The 13,159-nt window shown below is 35.1% G+C and overlaps 1 protein-coding gene across 1 annotated transcript in view; it reads right to left on the reverse strand.

Annotated features, from left to right (window-relative positions):
- Positions 1-13,159, reverse strand: part of CSMD3 (CUB and Sushi multiple domains 3) — a 1,237,422-nt gene that overhangs the window by 661,523 nt on the left and 562,740 nt on the right. The window lies entirely within an intron of this gene.

The raw sequence follows: 13,159 nt of genomic DNA on the forward strand, positions 1-13,159 counted from the left end.
TCCATTTTTTCCCCAAGAATCCTCCTAAGAACCAAACCTATGTGAAACTTTGCACAGTTTAACTGATTATTCATCATGTCCAGGGGTTTCTATATTCTGCACTTTTCTCTGTTTTAAGCTCTTTAGCTCAATGTGGAGAGTGAAAACACCACGAACTTTGAGATTGTACACATCTAAACTTGAACCCTGGTTCCAGCACTCAAGAGCTGTGTTTTCTCATTTGCTTGATCTACTTTCATCTACAAAAGACAAAATTATTGCATTATAATAAGATAATATGTATAGTCAGCACAATTCCTGTGAAAGAGAGGAAATTAAAGATACTGATATTTACTATCACCAAAAACACACACACAAGAGGAGATAATTCTTGAATCCAAGTATTTTCTTTTCACTAAAGGGACATTTAGGGCTTGCTGGTATTTAGCTTTCTGGAGCAGTATTTGGTGCTAAGAAGAAATAAAGTTGAAAAGTTCAGGAACAATATTTGGGGCTCCAAAATACCACATTCAGAAGTTTTGATGATGTACTACATGCTGGCTAACTGAACATAATTTTAAAAAAATTGAATTCAACAGTTAACAATGGGTTGTTTGTAGAATGGGGTGGCATAGTGGAAGAGTTTGGTTTTTATTTATTATTATTAATTTTTCAACTAGAGTACTCTAGATATGGGGAATAAATGCAAAAAAAGAGAAACTGGAGGTGAGAACAGTTAGGGAATGGTTGACATTACACACCCCAAACCAATATCTTCCAAAATGTTTAGCTCAAATCAGCATTTACTTGGAGCCTGTGTTACACACTACATTTCTACTTTTAAAGATAAATGACAAAACCAGAAATATTAAAAAGTCTGACAAATTCTATAGTTAAAGTAATGTAACAAATTGTCAGTTTGTCTGATCACCTTTCCTATATGTTTATTATTAATACTCAAAGATAACTTTAGAAAATACCAGCCTACATTATAATAATTATATATATAATTATATGTATAACTGATTTCCTTATTTCCTATAAATAAAATTATTTTTTAATTATTATTCTTTAGCATATTTAATATTTCTAACCCTTCTTAGCTTTAGACAGCCTGGCAGGGTTCTTATAGGTATATGTCACATATCAGTGTTCAGTGCTGGTCTTATGCCCATCTATCTATGATCTGCACTTGCCTTTTTAAAATCAGAGTTCCTCTGCCCACTCTCTGTATGCCACTTCAGTGTCTGTAGATATCTTCCCCTACACAAATTCTTTTTGACTCTAGTCCTCAGCCTCTGAAAGTGCTACTGAGCCATAATATCTTTACAAGATTGTAGGTAAATTTCAATTACAATTTGTTTGAAATTGCAGTTTTTCACTCTAAATATACTAATAATTTCCACTATTTCCTTCTTTTGTGATTATAATTTCTAAAATAAACTACTCATATTCTTCCCAGGTTTTTAATTTTATCAGGCAGTTATGAGGGTTGGGGGTTGGGGGACATGTTCACATCACCAGTTCTGTCAGTATTTCCTAACAAATGAAAACATTCAAAAAGAAAAAAAAGTAAAAGGTAAGTGCAGCCTTTGGTGTTCATGGCTCAGAATGTATGCTGTTGTATTTAATTAATAAATAGTTTTATGTTTATGAAAATGGGGAAAACTGGAGTCCTTTTATGAAGTCCTCACAAAACATTTTTTTAACAACATGGTCTTTGTGATATAATTTTCTTTTTAAAAACCTAAATAGGGGTGATTAGGTGGCTCAGTGGGTTAAGCCTCTGCCTTCAGCTCAGGTTATGATCCCAAGGTCCTGGGATCAAGCCCTGCATGGAGGGGGGGGGGGTATCTCTGCTCTGCAGGGAGCCTGCTCCCCCCCCTCTGCCTGCCTCTCTGCCTACTTGTGATCTCTCTCTTCCTGTCAAATAAATAAATAAAATCTTAAAAAAAAAATAAAGTACCTAAATAGGTAGGAAGAATATTATATGCCACCCTTGGATAATTTTGAAAGAAATTTTGTGCAGAAAAGAACAAAATAAATGTAAAAAAATGGTAAGTGAGCAGCTTTCCAGAAGGCATTTCTAATAGTCTTATAGAAAGCTACATTTGATCTGTGAGGAAGTAGATCTAGAAAAGCAATAAAATTCTTCTCATTTCTTTTGCTTATTGTTTTCTATATCTAAATATTTTGTTGCCTTTTCTTTTCCCCTTAGAATTTGGTGGAAATATGCAGAGAGATGTGAGGTGTGCTAATGGTTATTAAAAGGTAACAGTGTCATAATACCCAAAGTATTTATTTTCAGGATAAATATAGAACAGCAGATTCCACTAAATTTAAATATTTATCCTTCAAAAGTTGAAATAGAAGTTTATCCAAGGCCAAGAAAATGACCGTGAACTTTTATTAACTTTATTTGTTTATTTATGAGGGTGGGGAAGGGCAGAGAAAAGAGAAAAAGAGAATCTTAAGAGGGCTCCATGCCTGGTATGGAGTCTGACAAGGGGATCAATCTCATGACCTTGAGATCATGATCAGAGCTGAAATCAAGAGGCGGAGACTTAATTGACTGAGCCGCCCAGGAACTCTGGAATTTCATTAGCTTTAAAGAGGCTTAGAGCATCACGAAATCATCCAAGATGCCTTTTTTAACTTGTGTGAAACCTAAAAAGAGTTTTCTAATGAAAGAACACTCAGTAAGAAAGACATAGTGATCTTAACTATATAATAGAAATGTGAAATTTGAAATAAACATTCTTTACAGAAAATATTCAAAATAATAAGCCAGTAAAGCAAGTGCTGCGTGAACTGTATAATCTATAGACAACAAGGAAAGGATATATGAAATTAATACATATGTTGACATGTTGGCATTTATGGCAAACTTTAAAAAGAATTCATATTTCATAAAGTCATAGTGTTATTTAATTTTCTTCTCAAAACCATTCCCATGCTGCAAACTTACATTTGCCTTGCCTTGTTTCCTTGGAATAAAGAAGCTTAAAGCTATCCTAAATAGACAGCAGAAGTGCAAATGAAGTGCAGCTCATTCAATTGTGACCCCATTTCATTTCTTCCCACGAAACATATATCTCAAAAGTAAATCGGTGCCATTCCCAGCTGGTAAGACATGATAAGTATGAAAATGAGTCCATCTTTGACATTTAACATGTAATTTTATATTGCTCTCCTATCTGGATGTGTCCAGTAAGAAGTGGAAGTGGTGAGCCGCTGCTCTGCCTTGGTGACCTGAATGCATCAAACTTCCTCTTTGCTACTCGGTAGAACAGGAATATGATATGTGTAACTAAATGTTGCAAACAGCCGGTCTGTGAGTACATTACTCCTTGGAAGGGGGGAGAGACTCCCTAAGAAAACAGAATATCATTTCAGGTTGTTTTTTTGAACCCTCAAAGCAGTTAAACTGACCAGTTTATCTCAGAGGGGATAGATGAACTGTATTATCTAATCCTCTGGAGACTTTGATTTAATTGCTGTGGGTTAGGACCTAGGCATGGGTTTTTATTTCAAAAGCTCTCTAGGTGATCGTAATGTGCAGCCAGGGATAAGGACCACTGGGCTAAATGAAACCCTGAGGATATGATGCTGTTTCTCAGAGGCTGACTGCTTGGTGACTTCCGCTAGCTCTTTCTAGTCCTATCAATGTCATCTTCAGTTCCACCTTGCTTAATCACAGAACTTCTGGATTTCTTCCTCTCCCTAGATAACCTCATGTACTTTATAGACAAAAAATGGGGGAGGAGGAAGAGCACCATTTGAGAATAATGCCTTCTTCTGATTCCCTCCTGTAAAATTATCTGCACCTTCCTTGTTCCTTCTTCATAGTCTTCTGCCTGAGAGGAGAGGGTGTGTGAACTCCTATCCAACTTCAGGGCAGTGCCCTTCTATTCTGAACCCCAGATTCTTCATATTGGGGAACCGTATCTTCCAATTGGTCCAGCTCTCCCCTGTATCTTTAACCACTCACACGCACCTGAGCCATGTCCTCATTATTGAAACCTGTCATATCTTAAAAACAACCTTTCAAAAAAAAAAAAAAAACCTTTCCCTAATTTCATGCTCCTGTCTGCTAACATCACTCTTGCCTTTGCCTCACAGTTCAGTTTCTGCTTTTCACTTCAAGCCTCAATTTTCTCACCTCATTACTCATCAACTATAGCCATGTGTCTTCGACACCAACAATTCCAATGAAAATGGTTTTACCAAGGTCACTGGCATCCTCTTGGTTGCTGAACTCGATTGAGTTCTTATTTTTCTCACTCACTGTGCAGCATTTAACAATGTTGACCACACTTTATCTATAAAATCTCTCCCCACTATTTTGTTACAGCACCATTCTCTCCTGTTATCCATCTCTGCTTCTAGCTACTTCTGCTTTAGTCTCTTCCACAAGCTCTACTTTCTCCTCTTCTCCATTATATATTGGTACCTGCTCCAAACTACTTCTCCTCTATCATCTTCTCTGCATTTCTCTTAATCGAAAGTCAAACTTAATTGAAAGTTAAACTGGACACCCTGCCTTCAGGGTCACCCTTCCCCAGTCTCATTCTATTTTCTATAACACAGTGCACCCTGATATTTTATGCATTTTCCCATGTGGTTCCCTCTATCTGATGTACACTTCACAACCACCACTGTTTCTTTAGCCTTATCTACTGCGTTTTCAAGGTTCAGCTCAGCTTCTTCCTCCTGTTGGAAGTCTTCTTCATTTACCCCATAAAACTTTTTTATAACTTTTATATAACTCTAGCATGGAGTTTATGATCAATTATTGCAATTTTATATTAACTATGAGATCTTCTCTTGTCCCCACCCCGCACCATTGAGAGTAAGTTCATTGCAAGTAGAGATTTGTCTTAGTTATCTTTTTACCCTTACGACTTACCCCAATGTCTGACTGACATATAATTATCACTGAATAAATACTTGTTCAATGCATTTAATTAATAAGTAATCCTTATTTTAGAGAAATTTAAAAGCAAAAAACCTCTCCTTCTTTATGCATCCAAAACCCAGTACTTACCTTGTCATTGGCATATATGATCCTTCAAAGTAAGATCCATCGGTTTAACCAACATATCTCCTTTTTTCCCCACCTTCAATAAGTTTATGCTCCTCCATATTTCATTCATCAGTGTTTGGCTATCTTTCTAAAACAGGTCTCTTTCATGACCCTGCAGTTTTATGTGAAGTTTTCTGTCTTGTATATCATTCCATATATCAACTTATAGGTCTGTCTGCCTTTCCTTCTTAAATCTTTACTCACTTTTTAAAATCAAATTTTCTAGACTTTTCTAAGCAGAGTGGTTACTTATTCTCATTGAATGTAAAGTTCTGTGTCTGCTCACTTGCAGTGTCTGTTGCTGTGATGTCTGGTAATACACACATTTCTATTGTGTTTTTCCCACTAAAGTAGAGCACTTATCTTTAGAGAAAGATAATTTCTGACTCATCTTTTTTTTTCCTTTTATCTAGTAAATATTTAGCACTCAAATATCAATGTTGTTTAAAAAAATGAATGATTTCCAAAATAAATATACAGTAATATTCAACTCGAAGAGAAACTAAGTGATATATTCATAGTCTATTGAATTTATCTCCCAAAGGTTAACATTCTTATTTTTGTCTTCTGTCCTTCCTTTATTTTGAATTGTCTTTATGACATAAACACTGTCTATGCAACTGTGCCTCCTTGGCCTTAGGGATGTTCTCTGGTTGTTTCATTTTGAATGTACTGTTTTCAATGAGACTATAAATTCCTCAAGGGCATGATTTGTTCAATTCTGTTCTGTGCTTCTTACATTGTGTCTAGCTTAGTGAGAAACAAAACATTCATTCAGTCAAGTATCTGTGAGGGTGTCTGCCACGTGCCAGGCAAGGCCAGTTGTTGAGGTGGGGTTGCTGTTGCTCTAAACCTTGATCCACAAAAATTACCATCAGACTAGCTAAACAGAAAAACATAGCTTACACCTTAATACAAGGAGAGGTCTGCCAAAGTGTGATAAATTCTGTGTGTTCATATTAAGGGTAAAATTTATAATTCCTTACATTTCAAATAAACTCAACTTAAATATTAACAATTTCCATCTTGGGGTGCCTGGGTGGTTCAGTGGGTTAAGCCACTGCCTTTGGCTCAGGTCATGATCTCAGGGTCCTGGGATTGAGTCCCGCATCGGGCTCTCTGCTCAGCAGGGAGCCTGCTTCCCTCTCTCTCTCTCTCTCTGCCTGCCTCTGCCTACTTGTGATCTCTCTCTGTCAAATAAATAAATAAAATCTTAAAAAACAAAAAAACAATTTCCTCCCCTTTTCATCAATCTTGTCTCTATATGTTTTACCTAGACCTCTTGTTTCCTATTGGTGTCTGTGTCTTTCCTAGGTCTGCATGTTTTTTTATGTCACATTGTACAATTCTCTATTTTGAGTTCATATAAAAAGTGTCAGACATCCTAGTGATCACGCTATGATCATTTTATCTACAGACTCTCCTACCTAAAAGTAGCTATCCTGCTAGTTTAAGATGAAAGTGAGTTTGTGTTATGAAGGAGCTTAGTAAGGGAGTCCCTTACTCCATCTTTACTTCTCCCATCTTTTTATGTGATCAAAATTAGTGGCAAGGGAAGCCAGTCATATAGATCATCATACTATGATAATAGCACATCCTGTCAGCAAACATAGGAAACAAGGCTTTCTGCATTACAAGGGGATTTTGAGGAATCTTAGAGACTTACTGTAAAAACAAACCAACAAAAAAAGGCATTTTGTTATGACAATTCTTTGAAATTCCCTTTCAAATAAGTAGGTTCTCCTGCAAATTTTTAATTTCTTGTGCTAATTTTACTAGTTTTCAATTTGTTCATCCTTGCATAAAGATAACACATTCAGGTTTTTTACCTAGTTGTTCAGCTAAAATGCCCATTGTTTATTAGGTTATTATTTCCTTAGTCATTTGTGCTTTATTCATTGCACAGCCCCTTTATTCCCACTAAATTTAAAACCCTCAAGGCTTTAGAATTATGTGGGCCAAAACTAAAAGAATTGCTTCCTATTTATTTTCTCTCCCAACTCACCTATAATTGCTATTGATTAATTTTAATAATTAATATCTTTATTTTCCATTTAAAAACCCTCAAAACTGTAGCCCTTAAAATATAGCAGAATCAAGAATCACATCATAATCAACTTTATTTTTCTAAGGATACATTATTTAAAATGAACATATATGTGGGGTGCCTGGGTGGCTCAGTGGGTTAAGCCTCTGCCTCAGGCTCAGGTCATGATATCAGGGTCCTGGGATCGAGCCCTACATGAGGCTCTCTGCTCAGCAGGGAGCCTGGTTCCCCTGTCTCTCTCTCCTACCTCTCTGCCTACTTGTGATTTCTCTCTCTGTGTCAAATAAATAAATAAAATCTTTAAAAAATAAAATGAACATTTCATAGAATTACACTTAATAGTTGGAAATGTATGAGCATAAATAACTCATTAACTTAATATAAAATTATATCTTTAGTAGAAAATGAGGTATAAAAGATCCACAGATTCTAAACTACTCCAAAAAATTTTGATGACTGATAACTGCAGTTTGGGCCCTAAGTAAAAGCAATACTTATTTATTGTTTAAAGACTTTATTTATTTATTTAACAGAAAGAGGTCACAGTGAAATAAATGTTTATTGGGTTTTTTTTGTTTTTTAATATTTTATTTATTTATTTGACAGGGGGAGAGATCACAAGTAGGCAGAGAGGCAGGCAGAGAGAAGGGGGGGAAGCAGGCTCCCTGCTGAGCAGAGAGCCCCATGTGGGGCTCGATCCCAGGACCCTGAGACCACGACCCAAGCCGAAGGCAGAGGCTTAACCCACTGAGCCACCCAGGCGCACTAAATGCTTATTGTTTTAAGCCATTCAGTTTATGGTATTTTTGTTATACCAGCCAGACCAAGACAAACATTTAATAAGAAATACCTCAACATATCCTAAAGTCTATAAAAGCAATAATTATACTTAAGAATATTTAGAATTTATAACTGGAAGAAGTCCATAGTAATCACCAAAAAAGCACACAGAAGCCCAGGAAAGGTTAAGCAACATAGGCAAGGTCATACACCCAGGAAATGGGAGGGTGCCAATGGAGAGCTCTCACTGATAACTATGGAGACCCCTCCTCCCTACTATATAACAAAACAGAATCATTTACTTGATAACTATTTGCATATTTTCCTAATAAATTTGTGAGGTAGGCAAGATGTGAAGAATGTATTTCTGAGCAATTGTCAGAAGGTCATTATTGAAATGCAAAATTTTTAATTGTTCAGGTGGCTTTGAATTTTAGATGATATACATAAATGCATCACTATCATCTGCATCACACAACATGTAAATGACATCTTCTCATTAAAATATATTCATTGTCAGAGCTCAGTAAAATGAATTTGCTTATTAAAATTATATAATAAATTTCAAACTATTATTTTTGGGGAAAAAAGACCATCAAGAAACATGAGTGTATGATAAATATCCATATCTAAACCATCTGTCTATCTTCATCACCATATGTCACTCTATTAATTGCTAATATCACCCTTATTATGCATCATCTCATCTGTAACCTTATTCCATGAAACTAAGAAGGCATCAATAACAGCTACAGACAAACACCTGCTATATGTGTTTCTGGTTGATAAATTTCAGCAGGTTCTGGTTTGCTCTTGGGCAAAATTCTCTAATTGCTTTTGCATAACAGGAAGTCTTCCACCAGGCAAATTTTCTGGTTACAATCAGCACATTACTATCTTTTTAAACTGTTTGTTTTAATTAACTAATTTCCCCATAATATTTGTTCAAAAAGTCTATTTAACAACTATCGTACACACTAAAATATAAGGATAATGGTCACTGGACTCAACCCTGTGAAGAAGAGTTAAATATGAGTAGGAACCTGACACATATGTGAGAGAATTTTGAAAACTTTAAGACCCCCAAAACCCTTAATAAATATTCATTAATGAGGGTCATGGCCCTTAGCTGTGGCCAGAGCAATTACCTGTTGAATAAACTGTGATACCAACATTTCCTTCTGTATATGAAGAAAGGAATTGAACCTCATTATGATCTTTCCATTTAAAATCGAAGGTAATAGATGGATAAACCTTATTGGTTAGTGTCCTCTTCTTGGCAATATTCAAAAGAGATCAATGAAAATTCAAGCACAATAAGAATGTTGATTATTCTGTTCTTTCTAAGGTGATTTTGGTTGAGGGAGCAAGTGTATTGTGCATAAAATGTTGAGGCATGGGGCGCCTGGGTGGCTCAGTGGGTTGGGGCCTCTGCCTTCGGCTCAGGTCATGATCCCAGGGTCCTGGGATCCAGCCCCACATCGGGCTCTCTGCTCCACGGGGAGTCTGCTTCCCCTCCTTCTCTCTCTGCCTGCCTCTCTGCCTACTTGTGATCTCTGTCTGTCAAAATAAATTAAAAAAAATCTTAAAAAAAATGTTGAGGCATCACTGCCAAAGAGAATAGAATTAAATGCTAAATTGTGTGGTGAAGAGAGTAAATATGAAGTAGGAGTAAAGAAGTGAGGGATAAAGGATAATGAAAATAGGAGAGAAGTTTTGAGGAGGTGAAAGGTGAGTAAGACTTTGAAAGGTGGGTGGGCAGAATATGGTCAATAGGTATGCTTTCATTCAGGACAAATCACACGTATATGAAAATTAGGACAGTGGTTTGGTTCGGTATGGAGATCCTGGGATAAACTTCTCGTGAGAATTAGAGAACTAACTGGATGGAGACAGATTATGGGCGATTATGGGAATTAAGGAGTTAACATTTAGTGTGGCACCCCAACCACTATCACTTCAATCTATTAAGTGTTTGTGCTTCAGCCCATATTCTTGAGGTTTTTAATACAGATTACATCATTGCATCCTCATACAAATTCTTAACTCCCTATGGAGTAGGTCCTAATGTACTGGAACTCTCTTTTACAGATAAGGTATCTGATAATTATGAAGAGAGTTTATTACTTAAGTAGAAGATCAACTATTTGAACTGGTGTACTCTGATACCCGAGTTCACATTCTTGATTGTTTCATTTTACTGGCTCTCAGTATGAAGTTGAGAAAGAAAACAGGGTCTTTGAATATTATTGGGACATATCAAAATTGAGATTTTGATGGGATTAGTCTGCCAGCAATACAAATGATAAATTATAGTTCAAACAAAAACATATGAGTCAGTTGTAGCATATAGAATGGTGATGACTGGAATGAAAGTTGTGGAGTGCTTCCAAAAAAATCTCAAGGGAGGAGATATATAACATAACCCTTCCTAACTTACCTCACTTTATATTCTTTCATATATAGACCTAACTAAACTAGAATGCCCATCTTCCCCCACCTAGTTCCCCAGAACATGTCAATTTACTTTGTGATTTCACTTGTGACATACCCTCTATATTTGGAATGCTTTCTAACTTCCTATGTTGAAATCTAAAACAATTCCTGAGTTCTGCTCTGCCATCTCAAGGTGTGACAATCTCCAAACATGGAAATAATATTTCTCATCTGAATTTTGCAGAGAATTACACCTCTCTTGTAAACAAAATAGTCTATTTTATATTACCTACTTTTCTGTTTATGCCTTATAAATAATACAAAATAATTAAAACCATACATGCTGTGTGGCCCGCATAGTATTAATTTGGCATGTGTACCGATGTTTATTAATGTTTGTGGAATCCAAAATAGGTAAATATATTAATAACTGCATAACATGTAATTAAATAATTAGTTGAATGATGGAATTCAAGGTGATTCCTGACTTTTACCTGTTTCCAGTACATTCATCTTTCTTTTCTTTTCTAATCCTTCCTTAATCACCTCTTACATTACTCTTATGAGTGGTTCATGCCCTTGTGTCTTGACAGATAAAAACTGGTTACTTGGACCATCCAAACTAATACTGATTGAAAATTAGTCAAAAATTTTGTCTAATCTATAAATATTAACTCTCTTAAATACTTCCTAGTCAACAAATTATCAGTTCTCCAATGAATGATGTTTCTTCAAACATCACAAATATCTAAAAATAAACTTTATACTTATTTTTCAAGTGCATAAGCCTGCTTATTTGCATAAACTCCAGCTTTTGGATATCTACTGCATTACCAACAAAAGAATAGTTATATCCATAACTGTATACTGGCAAATATCTCGTATACATATCCCATTTAGGAAATAAAAATTATTGTCTGGGTTTGTGTAAAACCCATTAATATTAATTTCTAAATTGCTCTTTCTCTTTTAATTCATAATTTGTTATTTGTGTGAACTTTCAGTCCCTTTAAAATCACCATTTCTTGATTGCTCAACCATGCAATACATAGACAGCAGCTATATTAATAACCTCTCAAAGGTGCAGTGCACTGATACTGCTATTTATGCCGCTGTCTGGGAAAAAGCATATTTATTCTATCCAAGTACCCATGAGACATGAAAACTATTCTTTGTTCAGACTCACTGCGGATAGTCATTTTAAAACTTCAATTACTATTTCAGCATGTTCCTTCCATTACTGTTTCCAGCACCAGAGCCAGTAATTTCTAATAGCCAAATGTACTTTATAAACCATACACACATAGGCCTGCATGCAAGGAATGAATAAAGCTATGTATAAATGATTGGTGTCTGCAGAAAAGATGTAAAATTTAGATGAAATAACATCAAGATATAAATATTGAATATGCACATTTTGTGCCTATCCACTAATGTTGATATATATCATCATACATCTTGGAATCAAAGAAAAATAATTATACATTAATTTTCAATGAATATTCCTTGAGATTGAAGCCAGTACAAAGCTGCTCTTTCTGCTATAGGGTTTATAAAACATAACAAAATAATGTAACATTATTTCTGTCTTTGAACAATTTACAGTCATAATAAATATGATTCATTCTTTTTATTGAAATGAGAGTCTTGAATGAAAAAGATGGTTTATAGTCTCAATCTTACTTTATGTAGACCTTAAATTCCATGATCTGACTATAACTTTCTTCTTGTGTGAGGTTTTGTTTCTTTATTAACATTAATCTTTTTTTCTTGAATCTACTATTTTTTCCATTCTTTTTTGCCATCAAAAAGTGCACACATCTAATTTATGAAAAACTGAAGCAGGATACTTGGATCATACCATTTGAAGCCATGATTTTCACTATGTTGTCCTTCATAACTATAAATTTGTCTTGAGTGGAGGACACCATAAAAAATCAACCTGTTACAGTTTACTGTCCTATTCATTGCCTGAACATTGATGAAAGTTACTCCACAATAACTATCATTCAGTGTCTACTTTATAAAAAAATAATGCAAGGCATTTCAGAACTCGAAGCCAGGAAAAATTTTGTTTTTTTCTGTGTCATTGTTATACATGTATTTCATAGACAACAGTTTTTGTATAAAAAAAGGTTTCCCTGTTTGTTCAGCAGTTGTCATATTTAAGTCTAACATTCTTAAAACTTGTCTACTAATTTATATATAAACTTTTGTTTAGGAACATGGAACTATTTTGCCTTATTTTATTATCCCCATTTCACTATTTCTTTTTAATGTTATTTCACCATATGTCATTGCCAAAGCCTTTGAAAATTAGATAGTCCATGAGTACACATCTACCTGCAACAGAAAAGTTTTATTTAAACCTGAAAAGCATCTAGCTTCTCTCTTCTTCTTACTCTGGTTTTGCCATTGCCAAGCAAGTGGAAGATACCTGTTGCTTCCATTTGATCATGTTCTATTCTCTCATTAATGTTCTGAAATCTGGCTTTTCTCCCCATTCCATGAAGTCTTAAGGACTTTGCCATTTTTCAAGTATTTGAACTTGGGAAAGGGTTATTTCTCTTTATGTCTTACTTTTTCATTTCTAAAATGGAGATAATTGTGTCTCAATCAGTTTGTATTCAGGATTGAATAAGACAGTATATGCAGCGGTTAGTGCCCAGTGATTTCCCCAGAGGAAGTGTCTGAAAGTATTACTAATGATGACAATGTTGTAGTGGCTGGATAATCTTCCAAACAACTGCAATTTTCATTTTCTTCATACTTATTAACAGCATAGGATTTCTCTGATATCATGGACTCATCTTGGGGTATCATCTTTGATT

Source organism: Mustela putorius, unplaced genomic scaffold (assembly GCF_011764305.1).
Source record: "Mustela putorius furo isolate JIRA1106 unplaced genomic scaffold, ASM1176430v1.1 tig00000228_pilon_pilon_pilon, whole genome shotgun sequence".
NCBI classification, from domain to species: Eukaryota; Metazoa; Chordata; class Mammalia; order Carnivora; family Mustelidae; genus Mustela; species Mustela putorius.